Source organism: Acipenser ruthenus, chromosome 15 (assembly GCF_902713425.1).
Source record: "Acipenser ruthenus chromosome 15, fAciRut3.2 maternal haplotype, whole genome shotgun sequence".
Lineage (NCBI taxonomy): Eukaryota > Metazoa > Chordata > Actinopteri > Acipenseriformes > Acipenseridae > Acipenser > Acipenser ruthenus.
The window spans coordinates 3661093-3687683 of record NC_081203.1 but is presented as its reverse complement, the minus strand read 5'-3'; the positions used below and the strand labels follow the sequence as shown (position 1 = coordinate 3687683).

The 26591-nt window shown below is 38.1% G+C and overlaps 1 protein-coding gene and 1 long non-coding RNA gene across 5 annotated transcripts in view; one reads left to right on the top strand and one right to left on the bottom strand.

Moving 5' to 3' along the window:
* Positions 1 to 26591, bottom strand: part of LOC117422477 (disabled homolog 2-interacting protein-like) — a 241465-nt gene that overhangs the window by 157142 nt on the left and 57732 nt on the right. The window contains exon 1 of one of the 4 annotated variants that reach the window (XM_058986897.1): positions 19794 to 20075. The exons of the other annotated variants lie outside the window; for them this stretch is intronic. The gene's annotated coding sequence lies outside the window, so the exon portion shown is untranslated. Of the gene's footprint in view, positions 1 to 19793; positions 20076 to 26591 lie in introns of those variants that run through there. 4 annotated transcript variants of the gene reach the window in all.
* LOC131697522 (uncharacterized) lies at positions 20217 to 21540 on the top strand. The gene is made up of 3 exons (XR_009307340.1): positions 20217 to 20289; positions 20551 to 20613; positions 21333 to 21540. It is a non-coding gene; the product is annotated as an uncharacterized LOC131697522 (long non-coding RNA).

Here is a 26591-nt window from a genome sequence, read left to right as displayed (position 1 = left end):
GGTGTATAGCCAATAAAAACAGGAAAACACCGGAAAAAATGTGGAAATGGTTACTCAATTAACGTTGACCACCCCTTTCCCATAAAAAAATCAAATAAATAAATACTACCAAAAAAATACATTTCCCAGTGCAGCTGTGCAATGTCCCTCCTTCCTGAATTGTATCTATCTGATTCGTTCTGAATACTTTAAACCCGCCCCAACTACTGAGTTGCAGCACATTCCTACAGTTCTATTGCAGACTCTGCTTGCGAGATTTAAAGCAAGATTACAATTAGGAATGGAGGCTTGTTAACAGGATTTAAAGCTGTATTACAGTTAAGATACAGAGGATATAAAACATAGTTACAAATTGTGGCGAAATGTAAAAAACGCAGAAGAATGTGCCTGTGACCATAAAGATTTAGACAGCAAAAGGTACAACTTAAATGTGCAAGTCCTGTCAAGTTGACTATTATATACTTATTGACAGAAAAAAATAAAAAGGCCAAGCATTTTGGGAAGTAACCGAAAACAATAATTTCACACAGTAAACAAAAAGCGAAAGCCCCCCCCCAAAAAAACTATAGCCCTCTGAATATACGGTACATACAGTACAGCACACACTGTCCACTCAGAACTGATATGAGCCAAGTGGTTCTTAAATCACTCAGTCCTCTTTCGTTCTCTAAGCCATGGAGGTATCACTTAGGTATTATTCAAAGAATAATGTTAAGCAAAGCGGGGATAGTGATGGCGTTCAGGCAATTACATTACTGCTGACTACAAAAGCTGGATTCAATTCCTGGATGTATCAGATACCTTATGAACCAGAACAGTAATTACTTTACAGATTCCATCTCTCCTGCTGTGCTGGGCAATGGGAAGGAATCGTCCACGCTGCCACACTTCAGAGGGCACAGTTAGCATTTAATAAGGCTGCAAAAAAATCACTTTCCGCAACACAACGCTTGCTGCTCATGACAGACCATAATCACTCCTTCGACACCCTTTGCACTTTCGCAGTGTCACCATGTGACACCCCTGTTGCCAGTCATTGTTACAAGATGAAACGGTTTCTAAAACACTGCCAGCACACTTTTTTTTAAAACAGCTAAGGCTAAAGGTGAAAAGTAGATTTACTAAAACGAAGGATGCAAAGTTTTAAATGTTCAACTCATTTTTTGAGGTTTTATCTTTATGAGGTACGTTGTACAGTAAACCACGTAAGTGAAAACGTCCATTTACACAAGTCTTAAATGTTTAATGTATTAAACACAGATTTACAGCCTTAAAAGCAACAGAGACAAACTTTCAGTAAGGTTGCCTTCACACATAGGTCAGATATGACATCAGGTGCAGCTTTCAATAAACTTTTCTGAAAAAAACAATACAAAAAACAGACACACATGTGTTCCATTAAGTCATGATGATAGATTGCACACTTGGAGCACAAGGCTTCCTTAATCCCTGTGGATACTAAAGATGTAAAGCTGAGTACTTGCAGAACGGATCCACTCTTGTACATCTTGTCAAGCAGGCCTCAACTCGGTGCACTCCCATGTCAACTGTGATAGGGAAGGTTTTTCAGTATAGCGTACTGCATGCATCTTTGCAAAAAGTACAGTAGAACACTTAATGTAGAACCAGTTGATGGCCTAGAACTACCACCATGGGTCAAGGGGTCCCTGTAGAGCAGAATATATCATTTTTGACATCACTGGTTACAGGTAGAACGTAGCTTTCAAAAGGCCACTCAACCACTGCACATAATGTCAAGTGACATCACTAAAAGGGCTTTCTGAGTACCGAGGTTAGAAAAATCTAACAGCAAATGTACCGTAAGTCGTGTAAAACTATTTAAAACTGTCAAGAAGGAGTCTGTTTTCAATGATTTAAATCAATCGCATTTGGATCAACTGTACTGGATTTCAAACTATGTTCAAATGCCATGCGTCATGACATTGTGAAATAATGAAAACAGTGAAATTAGGGAAGAACTGCCACTTTATAATTTATTGTCAACAAGACCAAACCATGAATGAACCCAAGTAGTGATTAAGTGAATTGTGAAATAAGAAGAGAGCAATGCACATGCAGACAAAGACAAACACTTACATGCCATTTCACTTGAAAAAAAAAAAAAAAACACAACATTTCCCAAAACCATCCACTGGAAACCAAATAAGCGGTTCAGACAGATAGAAACTTTCATGATCACTAATGTCAGTTTCGTAAGATCTGGAAACCTCCAGGAGATAAAAGGAATTGCCTGAGACTCCACACTGTAAGGAATGAGGGCTAATCTTCCGCATTGCCTGTGGCTTTTCCTTGAGATCTCGCATGATAGCCGGGCATTATATTATAGTGTTGAATTACCCACAGCACAAAAATACAGCCATGCCAGTAATATATGGCATCTGTGGAACAATAGCTTTTTAACACTTCCTAGTCAGATTATAAATGCCCCTGAGAGGAATCTCCTGGCTATACATTGCTAGATTGCAGCACATCACGGACATGTTCAGCGGCTCCTGAAACATGATATCAACATTTTAACTATGAGCAACTATTGTAATCCTAAAAGGACAGAACCTGTCAAAAAAAAGGACTGATCGAATTGTGGGTACTGTTGGTTAATGTAACTAATTATGCAGTCCAGTCAACTGTGGATAATAATGTTAAAGTTTCAGAAGTGCAACCAATCAAGCAGCCATATACTGTATATGGAAATAATCGTAGTTCCATCCAACATTAACCAAGCCTTTAACCTCGACATCCAAGCAGGATACTGATGCTCATGCTGCCCGCATTGCCTTCTATTGTAAATGAATTCTGGTACTGTGGATACTCAAGACAACACTATCTATAAAACTGGGTTCAAGCAGTAGGTTTATAGCATCCACTTGGGAGAACAGCTACAGACCCGTCTTTGTGTTAGTTAAAGCATAGAGCTTTAAATTAACAGGCACAGAAGAAAAGCAGAGCTGTGATATACTGCCTCAGATGAAAGGCTGGGTACCAAATATAAACCTGAAAAAAAACCTCCAAAGAGGTATGAAGAGCACGCTGATTAGAATCAAATACTTGAGATTTTCCACAAAAGAAGCCCTGCAATGTCTTTTGTGCCTTCAAGTTTTATTTATAGGCCCACTGCATTTGTTTTAGCCCCAATCATTCTTGTGTTTACCGCCTCAGTTCAATTGTTCAGACTTGGTGAGTTTCCCATGCTCCCTTTTGAAAAGCTAGGCTTTGTATAAGCTTATTTTGCATTATTCTCTCCCGTCACATTTAGTGCCAATAGGACATTATAATCTCACTTAACCACCCCTGGCTGACTGCCTGCATTAATGTAATAGTCATTCTGATTCTGCAAAGTCTGCTACTAAAGAATTTTTCCATGGATACATTAAAATAGTCCTTAATCAATACCTCCTTCACTGAATTATAAATACTGTGTGCGCCGTCAATGTTATGTCAAAAGCATTTGTTTGCCAGCATACTGAGATCAAAAGAAAAGGCCAGCTTATCATGAATAATAAAATGATATTTTTGTACCAGCTTGTACCAACATCAACCTCACTAAATTCTCCTTTTAACGGTATAAAACTACTCACGATGATTAAACAACAATTGAACTACTCTAAAGAAGCTACAGTTGTTTGCGCCTCTCTTTAAAAAATGCTGCTTGTCTTTACACACACAAGAGGGGAAATAACCTTGTTCCGCTGCCAGCACAAATTAATAACTTCAGCATGCACACAAACGTGGACTCAGATGACAAGACAACAAAGTTAAAAGGCCAGTGGCAGGTGTAGGGTAACTTACTGTGGTCAGGCAATACATTCCAACTAGATCAAGACTCAAAGTCTACAAAAAGTATTTACTGAAGTCAGACTTTTTAGCAGGGACCTGTCAACAAGTTCACAACACAGAAAATGGGGAGATGTTATTGAACCATCCAAAAAAAAAATAAAGTCTAAGGAAATAAAAAAAACAATGGCTAAGCACTACAAACTGAATGGTAAAGGATATCACATTTTTCTTAGCGATGACCTGGATTATTACAATCATGTGTGTGCTAGGTGTAAAGATAATGGATAAGCTGATTAGGCTCTTCTGCTATAAAGCCTCACAGCATTTTGGCTTCTGCCTTTATCATACTGGAGCATTTCTCTTTCTTACACTCTGCGCAGCCACTGGAACTAACTGCATATGAAACTGTTCAGCTATTAAATGGCAGCTGAAAACTGGCTGTGATTAAAAGCACAATGCTTTTCGGGGTTTTTTGCGCTGAGGAAACAGCAATAAAAGTAATCAATTTAATGTTCCCATGTCGTGCCTATAAAACCAATGACTGGAATCCAAAAACGTCAGGATTCGAGGTTAGAACTACTTTAAGTGCCTCAATAAAGTAACAGAAAGTTGCAAGAAAGACACTTTTACGCAAAATAATAACTATAAGGAAAGGTAACACCAAGCGTCTCTAACTACAATGCAATGACAGTGTTATAACACGGTACAGTAAGTGCATGTGTTGCGATGTCGTTACAATACAACAGTCTTATTTACAAAATGAAAATAGTTGGCAGTTGCTAGTGTGTCTTGTAATTACACTATTTCCATAGGTGATTGTGTATTTCCAATGTAACTGCGATGTAACCACATGGGCAGTTGCCGTGTAATTACATTGTAGTTAAAGAAACACAGTGACTGTAGAACATGTATATTTCCTTGTCACATGTGTTAACACAATGTGTACTTCATTAAGTTGTTTCAGCATTTAAAAAAATGCTAATCCTTGATCACGTATCATCTAGGAGCTTGGTTTTTTTTTTTTAGTTTTACTGCATGACCAGAGGATCCGTTTTATCCATAATTAACACAGACTGAACAGCCTATAATGTTAATCTGTTGTTGCCAGCTGGCTTCAGCAGTGTTGCCTACATGTTTATTTTTACCATGTGCACTTGGTAATTATTTTCACTGCATGGTGGATCTACCTCATTCATAATAAATAAAGACTTAATTGTATGTGAATCTGGAGTTGCTAATTGGCTTCTGTAGTATTGCTTTCCAGTTTGTCATGAATAAATCATAGACTAATTACATAAAAGAAGCAGTAATAAGCCCAATGAACACAAATAAAAAATGACAGTTTATAAATTATGCAGCAGTACAACGAAGAACATTGGGACAGGCTAGTTTATTAAAAACAGAAGGGCAAGTGATAGAAGACACATATCATACAATGTAAAACTGTCCTTGTGACTTTGCGTGCTTGCACGGCATGTATGCAGATCCCAGTGACTTGTTCTCCAGATGGGCCCTTCCTTGGTATGAGTCTGTCCAGTCGTCTGTATTTATTTATTCACCTATACCCTACTGCTAATCACCCACCCTTAACAGAGTTATCATAAATGAGGGGCTACCCCTTCCCAACTGATACAATAACACCACCACATACAGTTTTAATCAGTATGTTCTCCATCGAGTGCCTCATCGAAATTGAAAAGATCTGCAATGATCAGGACGAGATACTGGTAATGATGTACCCCCTACACACACACTGAGGTAACACACTTCTCCTATAATTCTTCCTGATGAACCCGCAGCGGTTCTCAGACTGCCTCGGGGGCACACTGGCACTCAGTGACAGCCACTGCACTACTTTGTGAAAATTTAACAGGATACAGGAGGCCTGGATCTGGACAAAGAGAAACTGTGTTAGGGGTGACATCCACAGAACAGGGGTCAAAGCAAAGTAGTTAGAACTCATGGAGGTGTGCACTGTATTCTTATCAGCAAAATCCCACTGTACGAGTCTCTGTCTCTATAGCTCTGGTACTAGAGGGAACGGTGAGGCAAGTCATTTACTGAACAGAAGAGCTTTATAACTCAAGACCCTTTTATCGGGTGTTTATAAGATTGCATCCCGGGGCCTTTTTGCTTAGAGATTTGGCATTACTAACAAATTCACATTCAGTACATTTCCAAACCCATTGGTGTTCAATACTCAGTAGGCTGCACACACAGCAGCAGATTACAAGGTTATAAGTTCAGATCCTGACAGCCCTGCTTTCTCTCAACAGCACTCTAGCACCTTACAGCCTGAATACTGCTGTATAAAAAAATAAAATAAAACTGAAAATAAATACACAGTGTGAGCCACAATCATACATAAACTATGGAACTGAACCCCAGCAATGGATGGCAATAATTGATATATTGAAATATGTATGGAGAGAAGGAAAGGTGCTCACTTAATCCCTCTGCTGAATCAAGTCTCGTCAAATGGCAATGAAAGAAAAAAACAACCATTGCTTAACAGCTTAGATCAAACATGTCAGAATTAAAACACTGCAGTTGGACTTGCTTTAAAAGAAACTAGGAACATTCATAAAGCCAAACAATGCTGTGGAATCAGGAAGTACAGTGCAGTATGTCCTAGAGCTAGGTAGGACAGGAAGAACAGGAAAATGAAGCTGAACATACTGTTTTACAACCTGAAGTGTAAGTGCAGTTATACTTCATTCCTCGCCACATAAACAGATAAGTGCAGCAATGTGGAATGCCAGCGTTAATGGACACTAAGCTGCAGCATGCTGAAGACACATCGCAACTACGTCTCTATGGAAACAAATTAGTGACACCTAGCAACCCACGCTGAGTTCTTTATTGTGTAATTTTGTTCCTCTTTCATTACAGCCATGTCCCCAAAGCAGTTTAACCTGCTAATAACAGTAATTACAAAACCACTTAGACAGGAAAACACACAACAGCCCCCGATAGTCTGAACACACTAATCTAAAGTATATGAATTTCTTGACATTTACACACACACTAATAAAGACATTGTTAAAGATTGCAGAACGGTGTGTCTAAATGTATTAGCACCATTGCTACTGTATATATCTGACGACTGAATGTTTGAACAAGTATTGAGTTACCGTGGGTGAGATTCTCAAGGATGATTTACTCCATTATTATTATTTATTTCTTAGCAGACGCCCTTATCCAGGGCGACTTACAATTGTTACAAGATATCACCTTATTTTTTTCTTTTTTTACACATTATTGTTACATACAATTACCCATTTATACAGTTGGGTTTTTACTATAGCAATCTAGGTAAAGTACCTTGCTCAAGGGTACAGCAGCATTGTCCCCCTTTTCTCAAAAGGGTGCGGCTCACAAATGCTAGTGCTTTTTAATTATTACTAGCCAGTGGAGGGTGAAGGGAGGGGCTTTGTTATAACAACTTGCAATTGTGTGTTTTGTTCCCTGCCATTGTAAAGGCATTGACACATTTTCAAATAAATCCAACAAGTTATTGAAGAAAGTTATGACAGTCCATCAAACAAACACACAAAAATGTGTTCAATGTGCACAGAAGGTCTTAATTTTAATTGTATCTATGCAGTGTGAGGCATGGGTGAGAATCAGAAATGAATATTACAGCGGAAGTACAATAACTACATGTCGAACTTACAGTAAATTGTAAGGCTCGGGTTTCCCTACTGAGACCATGGCATTTGCATTTATCTGTACATTTACTGTATAAGCATTCGCAAGTTTGACAGCCGTCCATCAAGATGACAGACAACAAGAGCAGACGCTTTTAATTGAGGAACTGAGATGACAATATAGCATCTGATATGGTTCTAGACTGAGTACAACATGGAGCTGAAGATTAATGACCTTCGAGGCTGTGTGGTCCAGTGGTTAAAGAAAAGAGCTTGTAACCAGGAGGTCCCCCGGTTCAAATCCCACCTCAGCCACTGACTCATTGTGTGACCCTGAGCAAGTCACTTAACCTCCTTGTGCTCCATCTTTCGGGTGAGACGTAGTTGTAAGTGACTCTGCAGCTGATGCATAGTTCACACACCCTAGTCTCTAAGTTGACTTGGATAAAGGCGTCTGCTAAATAAACAAATAATAATAATGATGTTCAAGTTCGGAACAAACATAATCAAGTCCTACACTGTAGAAGCAACACTGTAGTTACCATTACCGGGCAAGATAACCTTTTCCAGTAACATTATCCTCAATCAAAAAAGCTGTCAGTCTTTTGGAATAGAGAAAGCATGGCACAGAATGAGTATAACGTACTGGAGTAAACCTGTGCAAGTGCTGTCTATTATTTTATACTGTGAGAGGGTTTTTTTTTTTTTTTAATACCAGCACTATAGCTATCTTGACTAGAACTTTATACCAATACAAATGTACATGTTTCATTTTAGGCATACCATTGTGAACATGCCCCGTCAACAATAAAGATCAATCTGTCTGCAGATGTACAGTACAACACACAGTAACTCACAGCGCTAGCGTGTGGGTCTGTACTTTTTCTTGATCAAACAAGAGACAAGGTTATCGGTTAAACTTTGGCAAGTACTCCAGCCAGGTCTGGTTGATCTCCAACTCCCACTTAAAAAGGTCCTCCGGTAAGTTTTTAGACAGGTTTTTCAAAGAAGTGTGGGATTTAGATTTGGTTGGAAGGAGGACAGCATTTCCAGGTGACATCCACCCGCTACTGAATATCTTCTTTCAATGCGCTCAGTTTGCCTGTTTCTACATGCAAATCTGTGTTGAAGCTTTGACTTCAATCCCACACAGAAAGTGAATCTTGAATTTGGGAATATTAAACACAGCACACCTGGCAGACAGCCTAGTTTGACTTGAGTGGTGATTTACTGGGTTTGACATGGTCACTACTGTAGTGTAAAATAAAATTGAACTAGACATTAGTTATAATAGGTGATGTAGGAGATTCTTCTGGTGGTGGTTCTGTGTTTTTCATTCAACACAAAAGAAGTTCAAATGAGATGCAGTGAACAAACATATAGGCAAACATATACACACTATAACCTTTGAGTTAGAACATTTACTTCTTGAAAGTGAAGTGGAATTAACACAGCTATGGCCAAAGGTTTTGCATCACCTAGAATTTTAGGATTGAAACCTATTTTTTTTTTGTAAACTATATGAACACAATTTAGATATTTTATTTAACATCATGTAATCAAAGAAACGACTTCATGATATTGCAAAAGTCTAGTAGAAGCCATAATAGTATTACAGTGTTAGATTTCAAAATGTCACATTTTTCAATTTTTTGTCAGTTTTTCGTTAAGTATATGGAAAACTACAAAGCGGCACTGTTAAATAAAAAGTCCAAAAAACATTTCAAACTTGTTTTATCCTTTAAAGCAGTACTCAGAACAGGTATCTGTTTAGCTCTGGAGTGAAAAAAAGTTGTGATTCTGTCTCATGGATTTTGAAGCAGCCATAGGCAGACTGGCTGAAGAAGCACAACCCAAAGAGACCTGAAGAAGGTACTGTGTGTTAACTGTGTGTTTGTGAAAGTGTGTTGTTTTGTTTGCTGGTGCTGCCCAGCACGTAGTTCGGGATGGAGAAAAGGTTTTAGTCAGTGGAGTTAGGCTTTTGTTTTGGTTTGTCTTTTATTTCTGTAATAAAAACAATTGCACGCTCCAGATGACAGATATCCCACATGTCTAGGCTGACTTTGTTCCTGAACTGTGAGGAAGTCTACAAGCAACAATATTTTGTTGTCATCTTCTATACATAAAGAAAAGACTGTAGGAGATGATCTGCCCATATGATTTTCAAATAAACACAATCACATTTAGGTATGTCATCTTTGTGGAGGCTATTGCTGCAATCCAGAGGTTTTGCTACGAATACCAGTGGATTAAAAATGTAAACCTGAACCACTTTCTTCTGCTGCCTGATCCTGTGTGGAATGAGGACCTGCTGATGTGCTTATTAAACTGCAGTGCGATTGAGCGTCACTTATTACTGCTGTGGATGGGATCCTTAAAGATACCAATCTGTCATTTCCTGGAGGACAAACCACCAACACATGGCTTGAAACCATTTAAAACTCGTTTTATTCTTTAAAGCAGTACTCAGAACAGGTATCTGTTTAGTGAATGGATGCTGAGGAAAATTTTTAAAAAAACATCATGCAAACAACAGAAAACATTGGGCAACATTTTAATTGAATAAATCAATTCGACTGCATTCAGTTGAGATTATATTACAGTCAACTTGCACTCTTAGGAATTTTAATCTAATCATATTTATTAGTACTCTTTAGATTTATATTCATAATTTTGTACATAAAATGACAAAGAGTGGGCAATAACGCAGTGAGCAATAAGGCTTTAGGGTCGGTTTTTCAACTCAGTGGGAACAGTTTTCCTCTAGACGATACAAACTGCAGCCAACATCTGTTTTATTAACTCCGAGATGTCACAGTGCAATAGTGTAGACTTTCAGAGGGCAATAGTGATTCCCCAGTACTGTAAAATGCTCGAAAAATCATCAGCTGTGGCTTATTCCAGGGAAGTATAACTTGATAGGACCTAACCCTAACACAAGTACAATACCATAGAGGATCTATTGAGTTTACCCAAAGACAAGTCCATTGTGGTGGTGTATCCAATCAGGGAATGTAGGAGGAGGGCTTTTGCCAGAAAGAAAATCTCTGGGATTTGAAGCAGCATTCCACATTACAAACTAAAATGGCAACAAATCTCAGCATTGCATGTATGACCTACTCTACTATGTAAGGGACTTTCGCTTTAAAATATTCCATGACCCAGTTTGAAACACGGTCTGCATTCAATCACGCATGCAAATTATACTGTTTATGTACTTTTAAGTCCATCTGCTAACTAACTATCTGGACTAAAGTACTGCTACAGTACATTACTGGTGGCAAATGTGATTTAAATTATTCATTAAAGAATCTTAATAAGTAGCAATCACATTGTGTTAATGAAAAGACACGGTTTAGGGTTACCAGCATCGGTATGCAAGATATCTTTTCTCCAGTTTTTGTTGTTGCATACTGTAATGTACTAATACAGTATGTTGGCCGAAAGTGCAATTCAACTGATACCGTGTATACATACAGTAGACTCCTAGCCGCTGTCCTTTTTCTCAGTTTTCATGTTAAACGCATCTCCCCTGCGTGGGTGCAGCACACAGTGATTCATGCTTATTACATCAAAAACAAGGCAGTCAAATGCATGCATCTTTAACTAGAAAGCTCTGTTTCCCCGACTGAATATTATGAACCACCAAAGTTAAAATACAATTTACTGGCATTGTGAATTGCTGTTATCTTCTCAACTTATTCAGCTGCCACATTTGAATGCACATGACTTAAAATCTGAAAAGGTTTAATTGCAATATTAGGAATGGTTTAGTATTTTTCAGATAAAGAGTTAAAGAGGAACTTCAGATCATGTTTCTATACAGATGGCCAGTTATTCATGTTCTATTAAAAGTATAGGCCTAAGGGATAAACAACAAGTGTTGAATGTGTGTGTTTTTATTCAGCTGAATCAAAGAAATAATCAATGGAAAGGTTGATGGTGTGATAGAAATGCTCTGATCTTTCATAACTTTTATCAGACAGGCTGTTACTTGTAGAAAAAAGGGATTTTGGCTTGTTAATAGTGCCTGTCTGTATACGCAGCCATGCAATAGTTGTAGTGATGAACATTTCCCTCCTCTTGCAAGGAGCAGAGTTTTATAAAATAACTTTACTACTGGTGTTGCAACTTCACATTGCTCAAAATGTGCACCAAAAAGTTTCTAAGTCACTAAATCAAGTATAGGACAAATGTATTGGTTAGTGCACAGTGCAAGTTTTCTGTGATTTACAATGGGAAAAGCTTAGCAAAGTATAGTAAAGCATAGTGAAATCCTGGTAAAGCAGAAGCAGCATGGTACATATAGCACACCTCACATGGCAAAGAAGTGAGATTCTTGAGAGCTGAAAATATATTTTCTCCAATGAATGTCTGCAGTATTGTAGGTTCAGAATTAGGGTCAGCATTAACTTTGTGCTTCCAGTTCAATGGTATGGATGTAGGTTCTGTAATGTACTGTAGATGAATGCTTAAGTGCATATGGTGGATTGAGACTGATTAAAACTAGTAGATAGACAGATACAGAACAGACATATCTTGCAGAAAATCCTTTACTATACTGTAGCAGCAACTGTTTTGCATAGATGTCGAGTATTTAGTATTTCCATTTTTAGCTTTAATAACAGCCTAAAGTTGTGATTATATATGCAAACCACTAAGGTCTGATGGAGGGTGTCTTTCTGGGCACAGAATTGTGGGCAAGCTGCTTATTCCAATACTGATACTGTACTGTAGATGAGGTCATCTGCTACAACATCACCCAGGTGAGCTACTTTCTTAAGTAAAACTATAATAAACTAAGTCAAGTCAGCAAATTTTTCTGCTAGTGCATTCTATAGTGTACACCAAGAGGTCTGTCTACTTGACCTTATTTCTCATACAGTAACCTTTAGCACTCTGATTGTGTGTTTTGAGAGGATGGGTGAGCTAATTATTCATCTGTTGCTGCCAACACTTTCTGAGGTTTCAGGTAGCAACCAATTGACAACTAAAGCAAGAAGATGAACCAGATCACAGGTTTTTTTTGTGTTGCCTGATGGCATTTTTAGATGGACAATGGTCTCCCTAAATCTAGAGTTACATTCTTAAAATTCTGGTGATTCGTGGCTACAGTTTTAAATAGCCGCTTCTTCAAAATGGGAGACTCTTTACTGCAACAGTTTCCAGGGGTAAAAAGTTTACATCCGAATAATAAGAGATTCTTCCTGATGACTATTTGACATTCCTTGCAATACTTTCCATCTTCAACACCAGTAGATTACTGCTATAGAACACTAACAAGGTTGTTTTGTGGCATGCACATGTAAAATATAAATTACCTCCTGTTGTCCAGCTAACTTAATTATACTGCGCCTGAGACTACTGTAACAAGATTTGTTACTAAAAGTATGCAGACAATGTAATTACAGAATTCGATTTTACGTTTTGTACGGTACATTTTACATTTGTTTGTTCGACATCCACTGAGACTGGATGACTCATTGAACTCACTGTTACATAACCACCGCTAGATCTATTAGTCTTGTATAATACCAGCGCGTTGTGGAGTCATACACTATTCATTTAACCAAGCTGTAATTATACATACAACCAACACATAGTTCAATGATTCTCAGTTCATAGGAAGACATGGGGTAATGCCACAAACCTTACACAGCTACTTTGAGTCTACATACGCTGCACTTATCAAAGTTTAATTTTGTATCCCAACTTATTTACCTTTACTCAAGCTTCATATTTATAAAACGTATCAAACCAGTTGTACACTAAATGAGGATCTTCAATAAAGTGTGCTGGACAAAAAACAATGTACAATTGGTTATTATAACCAGCATACCAATACTAACTGGGGCATGACAATACCCATTGTGCTTTTAATACACTTTAAATTAAAATGGTATGTTCCAAAATAAATACTTTCAAAATATATTTAAATATTCACAAGGGGAAATTCTAAGCTGCTGGCTCAAAGATTCAGGGTTAAGCATTCGTGGTGGTACATACGCATAGCCTATTTACTGGCAAGCTAATCCTTATACTCTGAAAACAGCCCTTGTTGATGTACAATGAGAAAGACTCAATATTGAGCAATGAGGCCAGGTTTCTCGCGGTCTGTCTCCCCTGAGAGCCGTGTGGGATGATAAACCCTTCTGTGACATTCTGCCAGTTCCCCTTCTAGTGTCCCAGCCAGCCGGCTACAAACGCCAACACCAGATAAAATCATCGCCCTGCTGCTTACAATGCAAAGCTGCAGGCCTCCTAATTTGGTTAGAGGAATGGATTATTTCCAGCACTACCTAATAGAGCTCTGGCCAATAGTTTTGCATCACCTAGAATTTTAGGATTGAGATATAATTAAAGAAAACAACTATATGAACATAATTTAGATATTTTATTTAACATCATGTAATCCAAGAAACTACAAAATGATATCGCAAAAGTCTACCGGAAGCCATAATAGTAGTTATTTTAACAGATGAAGGGTTAAAGTGTTGTGATTTTGGTTGATACACCCAGAGCCTAATTCTAAAGTGTGTTACGTGGCATAGGATGCTGTGGCAAAGTGGTAAAGACGTGCAGGTGAGTGCAGTGCAGAGTAATCACACGGACAACGTTTGTACAGGTGCAAGGGTGTTTATTTAATTTAATAAATGTCCAGAGCCTTAAGGCAAACCTGCAAATAATAACAGTGTTGGAAGTGATACAGCGGCGTGTATCGCTTCGGTTTGTAATCCCACGGGTTTGACCCGTAACCCAAAGTCCCGTTCCGTCACCCACACAAAACACAAAACACAGACACAATTAGACAGTGCGTGATTCTAGTGCTAGTGGTGAAAACAAAGACAGTTCCGATAGTGGAAAAGGTGAATGGTCAAGTCTGGGTTTTTGCTGGCCTGCGGCTGCAGCTCCAGATCGTGCTCAGTAATCTTCAGTGACAAATAACACACAAGACACACAGTGTTAATACACAGACACAGGTCGAGAGGGAGATCTAACACCAAGAGTCATTCGATCTCTGTCACAGATGCACACCTGTAAAGCTAACTCTGTTTGAGCAAACAGAAACTGAAACAGCCACATATTTACCAAGCAGTGATCCTTAGCTTCTAATCCCCTATATGGAGATCATATATATTATTATATGCACAGCAAACTTCTGAAGCTCCACTGTACAACTTGCAATATTTTTTTCAGTGATAAAGGGGTTCTGAATTTTTAAATGTATTTTTATTTTTATTAAACAGATATCTAGTGCAGTATATAAAATTGGTCCACCACCTCCTTTCAAAACGTAGTTGGATTTGAATTCTAATTTTAATATGCCTGTACTATTTTCAATCTTCCCGAGGAATGTTAATATATATTTGCAATAACAGAAGCTTAGGTAATAATAGTGAGCTGCAGATGATGACTGATAAGTTCAGGGTCTTTTGAAATGTATTCAAAAATCCTAAATGGAACAACGAGGGGCCGGTATTCTAGAACAGTTCATTAAGATCACACGTAATCTGTAAGTAAAAAAAAATCACACAGAGAAGGACTGCAGCACAATGAAGCACTGCAATGCAAATGAGCTGCAGAACAAAACTATTTTAAATCTCTCCAATGCGACAGGTTTCCTTTGCCCTAAAATTCTCACCATGCTTTGTCTCTGATCCTTTCCTTTGTGGACCCACCAATAAGAAGACAAATAATACCAAGAATTAATTAAAACCCGGCCCAGACAAAACATCCACTTCATCACGCTGTTGATAACACAAGCATGAGGAAATCAGTTTACTGTAAATAAAAAGAAGTGTTTTTTCCACCCTTAACATCTTAATAAGGCTCCTATTTAACACTGGAATTTGTGTTGTCAACAAATCTCAAAGACATGTTACATCTGCTTTGTTTTAAGAGTGGGCTGAGCAAGCCCGGGCCGGCAGGCACATTTTAAAACAGCATACGGTATGAAAAAGGGCATCAAAATTTGAAAGCCAAGAATTAATTAAAAAAATGTTCAAAATCAGGCGAGGAAGTTGAGGAGCGACACCAGACACTTTCACACATTACGAAGCCTGGGTCTGGAAACACAGCTCAAGTTCAATCTGAATATTGAAAAACAACATTTATTTTTAAACAACATAAAAAAGGGAAAAAGGACTTATTTAAATCCTTATAAAAGAGTATCTCAAGTTGTTAAAAACTTTAGGCTCCTAGAATAGTGCTAAATAGTAGTCTGTATTAGAAGCACAGTGGGGTAAGTGGGGGAGATTATTTCCAGGTCTTTTACAGGTGACCAATGACTCAAAACTAGTATCTTAAGTTAATCTACACTCTCAGTATTTCGTATAACTGCGTGGTAATATGGTATTGTACCACCAAATACAGTGGTGGCTTCAAACACTATTTAAATTTTTTAGAGCATTTTACAGTACAAGGGAATTCGCTTGGGCTGCACCCTCCTCCTGGATAACTAATGATAGGGTAGATCCAGTGCTGTAAAATGTTCTAAAACGTTCCAGCTTTGGCTGGTCCCGATGGGGTATAGTTTGATCATATCAACCCCCTGCGAGAAGTAGACAAACATCTGGCGAGCGCTTTCATCAATGTATTTACATACTGTACAGTACACGGAACCATACAGTTTGCATTCACAAAATGAAGGCGCTTTTGGGGTTTTGGGGTTTTAATTTTGTTAACTAAAAGAGGGAATTGAATATCTGAAAGATCCATTTTTGGAGGGGCAGGGTAATCCTGTGGATTAATAGATATTACTCAACATCCTAGACAAAATAAAAAAAAGTAGACTGAAAGGTGGGAAAGGCAAATGACTGAACTAATGGAGCTAGCATGTCAGTATTAGTGTCGCCGTACAAACAGTTCATAGTCCTTTATTAGTTACGCTAGAATGACAACCTCTCTTGTTTGATTTTAAAGTGTAGAATACATTAAGTACAAGCATCTTTCATTCATGAATCCTGCTTTTCATTCTCTCTGGGCTGAAGAAAGAAGTTCAGAAGTGTTTATTCAAAGATTGCTTGCAATTTCTAACTAGGGTGACGAGCAATCAGCCACATTTTAGACATCATCACCGTAAATTAAAAAAAAAAAAAACAGCCCCTCACCACTACCACAGCAGTACATTTTATTGATCTAAATGCTACTATTAAATATTAAGAACATGTATAAATATTAATTTAGCCTGTTTTGATTTAAACCCATAACATTATAATTGCAGATGGGCCTCGTCTTCTAAATTATTAGAGGGTGGAAACAGTATGAATTATTCATGTTGACTGGAAACAACCCCCTCTGATAAATACTACATGAAAGCTGGCTCATCTGATGGTGGTATTTACATTCTTCATCAACATTTCCATATGAGCCCCAAAGAAAACCTGAGCTGCCCACAACACATTAAAAATCAGGAAGCAGGCCTTCAGATAGGACATCTGCATGTATGTGTGATCTTACCAAACATGCAAAATAACTACTGAATATCTGTAATCAGAAAGGTGGCTATTTTAATAGTGGGTTCACGTCATAGTCTTTCTTTGGTCTGGGTGCCATTTTGGGAGATCACATTTCAACACATTTGTTGTGTACTTTTGCAGTTTGTCATGATTATACTATATATGTTCAGTGTTTTTACTATGATTTAATGCACTGTGCTATGCAATAGAGTTTGAAAATGAATGAGAAATAACTGACTTTCATGGGAAAAGCTTATCCTAAAGGACTTGCAAACTCCCATGTTAATATTTGTTGCATGCTGTTTGCAATCATTCACAGTCATTCTGTTGCTTTAATATTGAGATCTGTAAGCATTCTGTGGACTGATGCTATAGTATAGAAGCTTGTGGAGTCAACAAGGTTGAAAGGCCACAGTATCACATGATTTCTCAAGAGCAGGAAAAAAGACAAAACAACACAGAAAGATAGCAGCTAGTTTGAACGAGCAAAATAATGCATAGTTCTCCATTTAGAAGATAAATGAAATCAAGGAAAATAATTCAGATTCATGTAACAGGTCTGGATGCCTAAGTTTTAAAGGACACAGCAGTCCCCAATCGCACTTGAAACACTTTTGAGCCTCTTGCTGAAAGCATGCAGACTGCAGCCTATTTTTTTATTTAAGAATACTTTCCATATCTTGCACACTTGTTATTTCAATTTCCACTGACTTGTTGAAGAATATTGCTGCTTCTGCTGCCTATCTGGTAAAGTACAGTGAAACACAAAAATTCTAAATCTGAAGGGTTATTATTCTTTAGTGGTATGTGCCTGCCTCGGGATGTTTTTTCACCTGAGGCTGCAAGGTTTAATCTATGCTAACTGCTGAATGACATTGAAGGAAAGTTACCTACATCCTCCAGAAGCCCCCCAAAGGTATATTCCGCATTATTTTGCAGTTCAAAATAAATAGACCTGCTTGCTCTGTCTGCCAACTCCAAATGAAAGCCTCGAGTGAGTCCTCCATTTGTAAAGATTTTGCTGCCACAAAGACCCTGCTTTATGTAACTGATTTAGATAGCCATTAGCTGGCCCATAAATTCTTAAACAGGTGCACAACAAAACACACAAGCCAAGAGAGATATTCTACATGCAAACCTTATCTTTCCAAACCAAAATATTGCCCACTGTTTACAGATGTGCTGCTTTAAATATTACAGCAACATATGAAACTCGCAACTGATGTTGAATTCAAGAATGTAGATAATGAGGGCCTCTTATTTTAGGATGAAGAAGATACATTACTTTAGCTACTGTACACCCTCTGATTGTACCTGTCTGTGTTTAAAACAAAAACAACCATTGCAGCACAATAAAGATTGCAGCACATTTTAAATGAATGTATAAGAAAACAAACAGGGCAGGTGAGTAAGACAGCAGGCGTTTTGAAACAGGTTGCCTTTCACTGCATACAGTAACCCCCTTGACCCCTGCAGTTAGGGGATTACGCACAGTACAGAAATTAACATATGATCAGCAGAGACTCGAATAATCCCTAAATCAGATTATGCCTCTAGGCAATAAGATATTGTTGGATATCATTTATTTCAATGAAACATTGATTTCTTGTTCTTTTACCACTGCAGTTATTACCTGGCGGCATCCTAATGAACCTTTCACTCAAAAGCATGATTATTGTTTACAGTTGATGCAATTGTCTTTTATTTCTTTGACCGGCAGTGGAATGCAGTTGACTCTACTTTAAAGACTGGAAATTCACGTCAAGCTGTTTCTTCTATTACCTCACCCTTAGGAACCAGTGGCTAGCTTCAGACAACACAAACTGGATTTACTGTACACCAACGTTCAATCCGCACTTCCAAAAAGACCAAGTAGAAATAAAATGACAATAATAATCACAGCTTCAAAGTGGTTGATATTTAAAGTATGATTCCTGCTGGTTTTAGTTTGAAAGTTTTTAAGTTCAAACTTAATGATAGGGGGTACAGCCTATTTCTACTAGTGGATATTTATTTATTTATTTATTTATTTAATATACTGCAGTCCCCTGCTAAGTTCTTATAAAACTGTGCTGTTGGTTTTTGGTGTCACTTTTGAATAATCTTGATTTTAACTATTTTAGTGAAGAATGTCCATACAACAAGTTGCCAGAAAAAAGTTGCAAGAAAGTTTAAGAACTTGACCAAGGGCTTGAGTTGAAACTACAGAGCTACTCACTCACTCGCACAATTATCTGGTTTCATACTGGTGTTCCATGGAAGGTTAAGAAACTGCAGTGCAGGGCTACAAAGGAAATGTATACTCCTACTTCCCAGCGGCAGCCGCATACCACATGCAGCAAATACTGCACCACTCTCCAGTCACAATCGCAAAACAGCTACGCCATAGAATTAAAATAAACTTCTTCAAGTTTAAAACAATAAAACACACACACACACACACACACACACTTGGTACAGAAGCTGAATTAATTAAATAAAAAAAAGGATTTATATTCCAACATACAGTTCCACACAAAATGTTACATTTAATAGAAACCATTTTCTATTCTGCACTTCCTTCCATCACATTTACATTGGTATTAGATAATTAATTACAAAGTTTCAGAGGGTGATGAGAACAAGCAGCTTAATATAAAAATACTCATTTACATACTGAAAACTTTATACAGTGTTTCTGTAACCAAGTAAAACATTGCATTCATGCTGTTAGACATGTACTGTTAGGCTGAATCTCTGCAAAACAAACAACTAAAGATCACACGTGCAAGAGAACAGTTGTTCCAACACGTACTGCACTAAAAGCGCAGTAGTTTAACAAAAAAAAAGGCTTCTATAAACTTAAAAGACTGAGCTGCAGCTTGGAGATACAGAATGTGTGGATCCTTACCCTTAACTGTGGTGTTGCACTGTCCTAAAAGAGGTCTGGAATGATTTCATCATCACCAAGCCAAAAGCAACAAGTTGTAAATGAGATGTAATTTCCCTTTTTGTGTTTTCTCCAGCACTTTTCACAACAGAGATCCAGGCAGACAATATAACCTCCTCCTTCCCATTGGAAAGACCTGAAAGCACAGCAGCTTCACAGTTACACCAAACAGACCCCAGTCTGCTTAAAGCGTGTTTCCCTCACTGTTTCTCTCTTTTTTTTTAAGGTTGCACTAAAGCCAGCTGTACTCCCAACTCCAACCCCCTCAGGCAGATGGTATTCAACATTCTCCGCCAGCCAAATTCCTAGCAGAGAAGCAGCCAATCAAAGAGAGGCTGGGGTGTAGTGCTCTAAGAGCTTGCCTCTTCCCTAGACTCTGCTACACTTTTCAATAGCAACAGTCCAAGATGAATGACGGCAGACAATGAGGGAACATTAAAAAGAAAGGCAGCCATGTGTGAGTGTGTAAGGTTATGCCATGTTAGGACACAGAAAGGAAACACCAGTCTAATCCTTTAGTTAAACTCCTGTAAAAGAAATGTTACTTAAAGTACACTAGCTTGTTTGCTAACTTTTGTAATGTAACATACCCTATATGAAAAACACTATTGTGTAAATGTTGTACGCTTATCTGTTTGTAATTAGTGGAACTTTTTCATGTTTGGTATTTTTTAATTACAGTATTTTCTTATTTTCTCATACAAGTATTTTTTTTTAGGTGAGGTGCTGAATTCAGATTTGGACATCATGTTGTTAAAAGTTGCTGACAGAACTTGTTAAGGTATAGTCTAATCTGTTGTTGTTCTGTACGTTTTTTCAGCGTTTGTTCAATTAATCCCAGTGTTTTCACTGGCTTTGTCAGTCCCAAAACTCCAGCTTCCATTGGCTGGGAAATCAGGCTTCTGTTCAGTCGTTGAACATTCCCATGTACACTCTACTGTGGTTATCAATAAAGCAACAAAAAATCTGTGGGGGCTGTCTGTTCAACTGTTAGAGAACTAAACCCCCATTTTAACATCCCTGTGTAAACCACTCCCTCTAGCTCTGACATGTCACTTAGCTCCCAGTCAACACCTTCCATTGAGTCTCATTCACAGGGTAAGTGTTAGCAAATCACCAGATAGTAGCTCTACCTGATGTATTTCAGACAAAAATAGAGAAGAAAAAATGAACCTTGCTCTGAAGAATAAAATGCCACAATAAGGGCAAAAACACAATACAGCAGTTTACTACAGTATAACAACAATACAATTCTACTGCATAGTAAAGGGTCTTTCACAGCATGTCATCCAAAGCAGTCGATACTACATTACTGAACGATGTAATGTATTTAGGGTGCCAACAGGCATCCTAGTTGACAACTTAAAACTGTATTTTCAAACCCTGGGAGTCTAGACATAAATCCTGACACTTTTAATTAACAGCCGCCTGTTGAACCCAAATGGAAGTTAAGCCAACTGGTTATTACATTAGGGATTCTCCCATTTCCTTTTCCTTCAGGTGACCTTCCAGTCCCACTCTTCACCCCGCTGTGAGGAAACAACAAACCGGTCTTCCTTCGGAAGGTGTGGCTCGACAGTCCGTCTGGCAGACTTGAGAAGAAGAACAACACTGTGTACTTGTTATCTACCTCCAGGCCACCCAATCAGGGGCATGAGCCTCAGACTGCAGGGCCGGTGCTCCGATAAAGGAACTGTGGGGGTTTAACTGCGCGCAGCACCATGTGTGTTTCATTAAAGCAAATTTGAATGCTGGTTTACAAGGCTCGGGTGTGTTGAATCTGCGGGCTGGTGGGGGATGAACTATTTATCCTATTTCAAGCTGAATCACACAGTTACTATTTGTATTTATTTATTTATTTATTGTCAGTTTTACCCCTTTTCTTTTACCCAATTTGAAATGCCCATTTCGAATGTCACCTCATCGCTTCTACCCACTTACCCACCAGGAGGATTGATGATCCACAGCTGAACTCACTCTCCCTGCTGCCTAGCCAATCTGCAGGTAAGGCCAAGTCTCCATCTAGACTTGTGGGGCGTCTGGCCACTAGCAGTTTGCTGAAGTGTAATGAGGTGAACTATGTCCAGCACTCCCTGTGGGCCACTAGCTAAGGTCTGAAACGACAGGAATGTACTGTACTGGTTGAACCACTGGGGACCCTTTTTTATTAACCATTAATAAGACATTTACCAGTCTGACCTTAAAGGCATTCTGGATATTCCTCCAGGATGTCTGGAGCTTCTTCAGGACACCTGAGTGGTATGAAATCCCCACAGCTCAGAGTGCAAACTCACAATGCTGTCTGCATTATTTTAGCAAGTTTGAGCCCTTTTATATTTATAGACATGAGGCAGTGTTTCCCAAAATAAAATAGTTTACTGAACCCAATACCAAGATGGAGAGGGTTAATGATGGTTAGTGCTCAGGTTCAAATTAAACTGTCTAGTCCCAAATAAATATGCAGACAAGCAGATGTTAATGATATCAGAGTCCAGGACGGTAGCTTGTTGGTGTGTAATGCAACCCTGTTTTGACATTCTACATTGTACAGTCGTGGTTGACCTTGTGATACTTCCCTCATATAACATAACATTGCATTTTATCAATGCGTACTGTAGCCACAATTATAGTGAATATAAAAAACAGCAGCAAATGGTCATCGCAATTATGGAAAAAAAAAAAAAAAACACTGTCCCACATGTAGTATCTTGTATATTACCAAACTGATAAACTTAGACCATCCTTTATAAATAGCAAACAGGTTGCTTTGGCCAGTATTGGCTACAACAAAAAAGAACGGAATGTGGACATCTTTAAAGACGGATTTACTAAGATTTGTTGGCACAGCATGCAACGCGTCTATCCTTGTTGTTGAAATTCTTGAAATATTTTCTCTCACCTCCAGGAGCCGCCTCTCTATATAAAGAACCTGTCCTTGACCCATAGAAGCCAGGATAATAGCTTGCTTCATGGGCTGCTAAGACAGAGGTCACACTGATCACATAAACATATAATAAATCACGTATGAAAAATCAATCACTGTTAAGGATTTGACAAAATTCTACATCTTATCCTGTGTACAGATGTCACCTAGTGGATGGAACACACAGCACAATTCTAAATTCTAAAAAAACAACACTATAATAACTGGACTACAATATCAGTTATGATATGCCTTTTATAAGAGACATGATTTTGCACTGTAGACAGAAACTGTGCAAAATGACAAAAACTGACAAAGTATAAACCAAGTACACAAGTTTTGTTATTTAAAGAATTACTTATGTTTAAGTTTGATATTTATTAACTTGTCTAGATTGCTTAAAAATACAAAGAAAATGAAACTATACGTGATTTTGTTCATAAAATGACAAAAATAACTCAACAGTTGAAGCTTTTTTGAAGGGGCCCCAATGTCTGAAATATAAAACCATCATGTATTGTCATTTTAATGTAGTTTAATATAACGTTAAAAATTGTATCTTTGGGAGTCGCCTCCCATTTACCTTGGCACTGAAAATATTAAAGTGGAGGAGGGCTCAAAGTAATATTGAAAATGGTTTCTCTGCTGCACAGTATGACACATCAATTCCTTATTTAACAATCTTATAGTTGAAAAATCACAGAATAATGAACTGAATTAGTAAAACAATAACATAATAAGCACTTCTTCAAATATAATTCAAATCTGATGTCCTATCACTACTGTGTACCTCTTTTTAAAACCTAATTTACATTTAATTTGGTGATAGGCTATATTTTACTCACAGGCACTGAATGCATTTAACCTAAAACAGAAAATAAATAAGGTTCATTTACTCGGCACTGTTTACTGTAAAAATAACTGAGTTTCTCAGGCTAAAAGGCATCATGAAGAGATGTCTGTCTCGGGGCTACAGGTTGCTCAATGTATGTAATGGTAAAGTGTTATCAAAAGCTGCATTCACTCTGGTATGCTACAGCTGTGCCAGATCTGATGTCTGTTTAAACCGAGCTTGGCTATTTGTTACAAGAGACTTGTGTTTAATAAAAGAACACATAAATCCAAAATCTGTGAAAAAACCCTAAATTTAACAGTATGCTCTGCTGCTACAAGATACCAATTTAGCTTTGCGATATCAGTCCTGTGCACGTGTTGGCGTATGAAGCAATGAAATATAAATCCTTTCCCTGATTGAAAAAAAAAAATACATGCATTAACTGTATCTTTTGAAGAGTGGTGGTATCCTGGATACATTTTAGCTGCATATCGTATATATTAAAAAACAAATGAATGCACTGTCAATATTCAACTCTCTCAATCTCGTGATTTAAATCATTCTCGTTTCCTAGGGACCTGCTTTTGCCTGATCAATCCTGACGTTTTATTAATAAAACCCAGCCCCACAGCGAAGCAAAGGAATGGTATCCGAACTGACAGGGGAAGAATGAAAATGATTACTCTCTTGAAGAAATGCAGCAGTAACTCTTGCACAAATAACAGGCACTTTATTTATAAATCTCAGGTGTCTCAAAAGGTAATTCACAATGTTAGAAAATCGTTTGCTTTGTACACCCTGTAGCAGTGAAGTGGTTAACATCTTAAAAATCCAATAATCTTCAAACAAAGGTGTTATCTACACACTGATCAAATTAGCGGTTGAGCTGCGTGGCAGGGTGCAATTTATTCTGCACCAGATCAAACAGAATATGAAGCTACAACTGAATCAGCATGACCTGCCACACAGCGACGGGCCTCCTGATTAAAGAAATACTTTTATACCATCAGCATGCTCCTCACCTGTTTAGTATCCTAGTATGCGTGTTCTGTATAGTTCTCTATTGCTGTTTAGATCATTACTGAAATGCTTCTGGAAAGGCTCCTCATCGATGGGAAAGTGAGGAAGGGATGCCTGTTAGTTGTGTACTAATGTCCACAAGTGTAGGATTGTGCACTGAAGCTTGTGGAACACCATTATACTTCCATACAGATGTTTTCTCTTTTACTGGAATAGTTGGTAAGCCTGGCAAATGCCCCTTCACTAATATGTCCAGTTTGAATTTTTAACATCAAGAATGTTCTCCACCAAAACTATGGGACATTGTTATAATACGATGGCTTCAAAGAAACACAATGCAAGAATCAGAATAACTGTAGGTTCTCAAACAACAACAGAAACAAAAATGTTAGCAATCCCAGAACTCAGTACAGTAAATAATCCCCCAAATGATTCTGTCCCTTCTTAGCTCGTAAACTCTGACTGTTTCTATCGCAGCGTCAGGCTGAATTCCATTTGGGTATTAAATACCTTCTCTACCTGACACAGTGAAATAACTACTGGAGTTGTAGTGTTGCTAATGAATATAAATTCCACAGCATATTTAATGAGAAAAGTCCATTGGAAGCGTAAATTGGCACGTGTTAATGGTATTTAAGAGACCTCCTGCTGTATTTGAGGGTGGTCCAAGATGCCCTTTTGTAAATTGTAACCAGACATTCAAGTAATATCTGCAGTACCTTAGTCCTGGTGGCACTATGAAAAGCTAGACTAAAAACAAGATTAAAAACCGAGGCACAAACCACCATTGGGTTTATCAGAGTATAATGTTAAAATAACAGGCAGAGTAAGGTCCTACAGTATTTAAATGGTGGCAAGATTTAAATCTGCCACTCAGCTGAGTACTGTAAACTCCTCTGTTTTCTGTTTCAGTGTAAAACTAATAGCACCTCAAATGTATAGTGACATTATTTAAATAGACCTTATTTTTTAACAACGTGACATTTACTAAAATGTGGCATGCAGATTTAAAACACTACTGTATTACAAAGTATGGGTCTGTTTTTATTATTATTGTGTGTGAATAACTGGTAGTTTTGCTAAGCTAGAATAAAGTGGAGGCCTCTATAAAGCGTTTTGAAGTTTTTTCGAACTAGCTTTGTAATGGTAACAGATTTGTTTTTTGCCATGAAACGGTGCAAACACTGCATTGATCACAAGCTTTTAAAGTCAGATATTAACCGGGCTTACTCTATCGTCTACTGAGCGATTGAGGTTCCCTCAGCCTTCAAAGTCTTTAAGCCCCTGGCTGAGGATCCATCATGCTCACAGATCACAACGTGACAAACTTCTCCTGCAGCACAGCTTGATAACACTGCCTTCTGAATTGCTTCGCCGTTGCCTTTGTATGGGGAGTAGCCATGGTAGGGGGGCTTCCCGGCTTTGTTCAGCCAGCTGTGGATCTAAAAATCTGTATTTCAAAAAGTAACAAACACCTGCTATAATGCTGCAAACAAAGAGACATGTGATGGACATGGGATACGTAAATCTTCAGCAAAGTCTGCTCATCATTCATCATAAAACATCATCAATCTGTGAAATCTTATAAACAGAAAACCCTGCCAACAAAGCACCTGCTAATAATACAGCTACTGGTGCCATTTACGTTAGTAACGACTGTAGAGGGAATACAAAATAAGAGGCATCAGTGTCATGAAAAGGTAGCTCACCATAATCTATATGTAAATGTGAAATACAGAAGTCTTTATTCTCAGATTCTGACATTCTCAATAACTTGACAGCTTCTTGGTTTCTTTGCTCCTGTGTTAGCACTCAGCAGGTATTGCTCTTGAACTACGTAGGGGAGGGAGTCAGTTCTTTACAAATGCATCTCTTAGCTGGACGTCATTGTGCATCACAGATAATTGCAGGAGCACTGGCTATTTTTCAGTGGCTTCATATTTAAAATAGCAAGTACAGTACAGCATTATTTTTTCTAGTG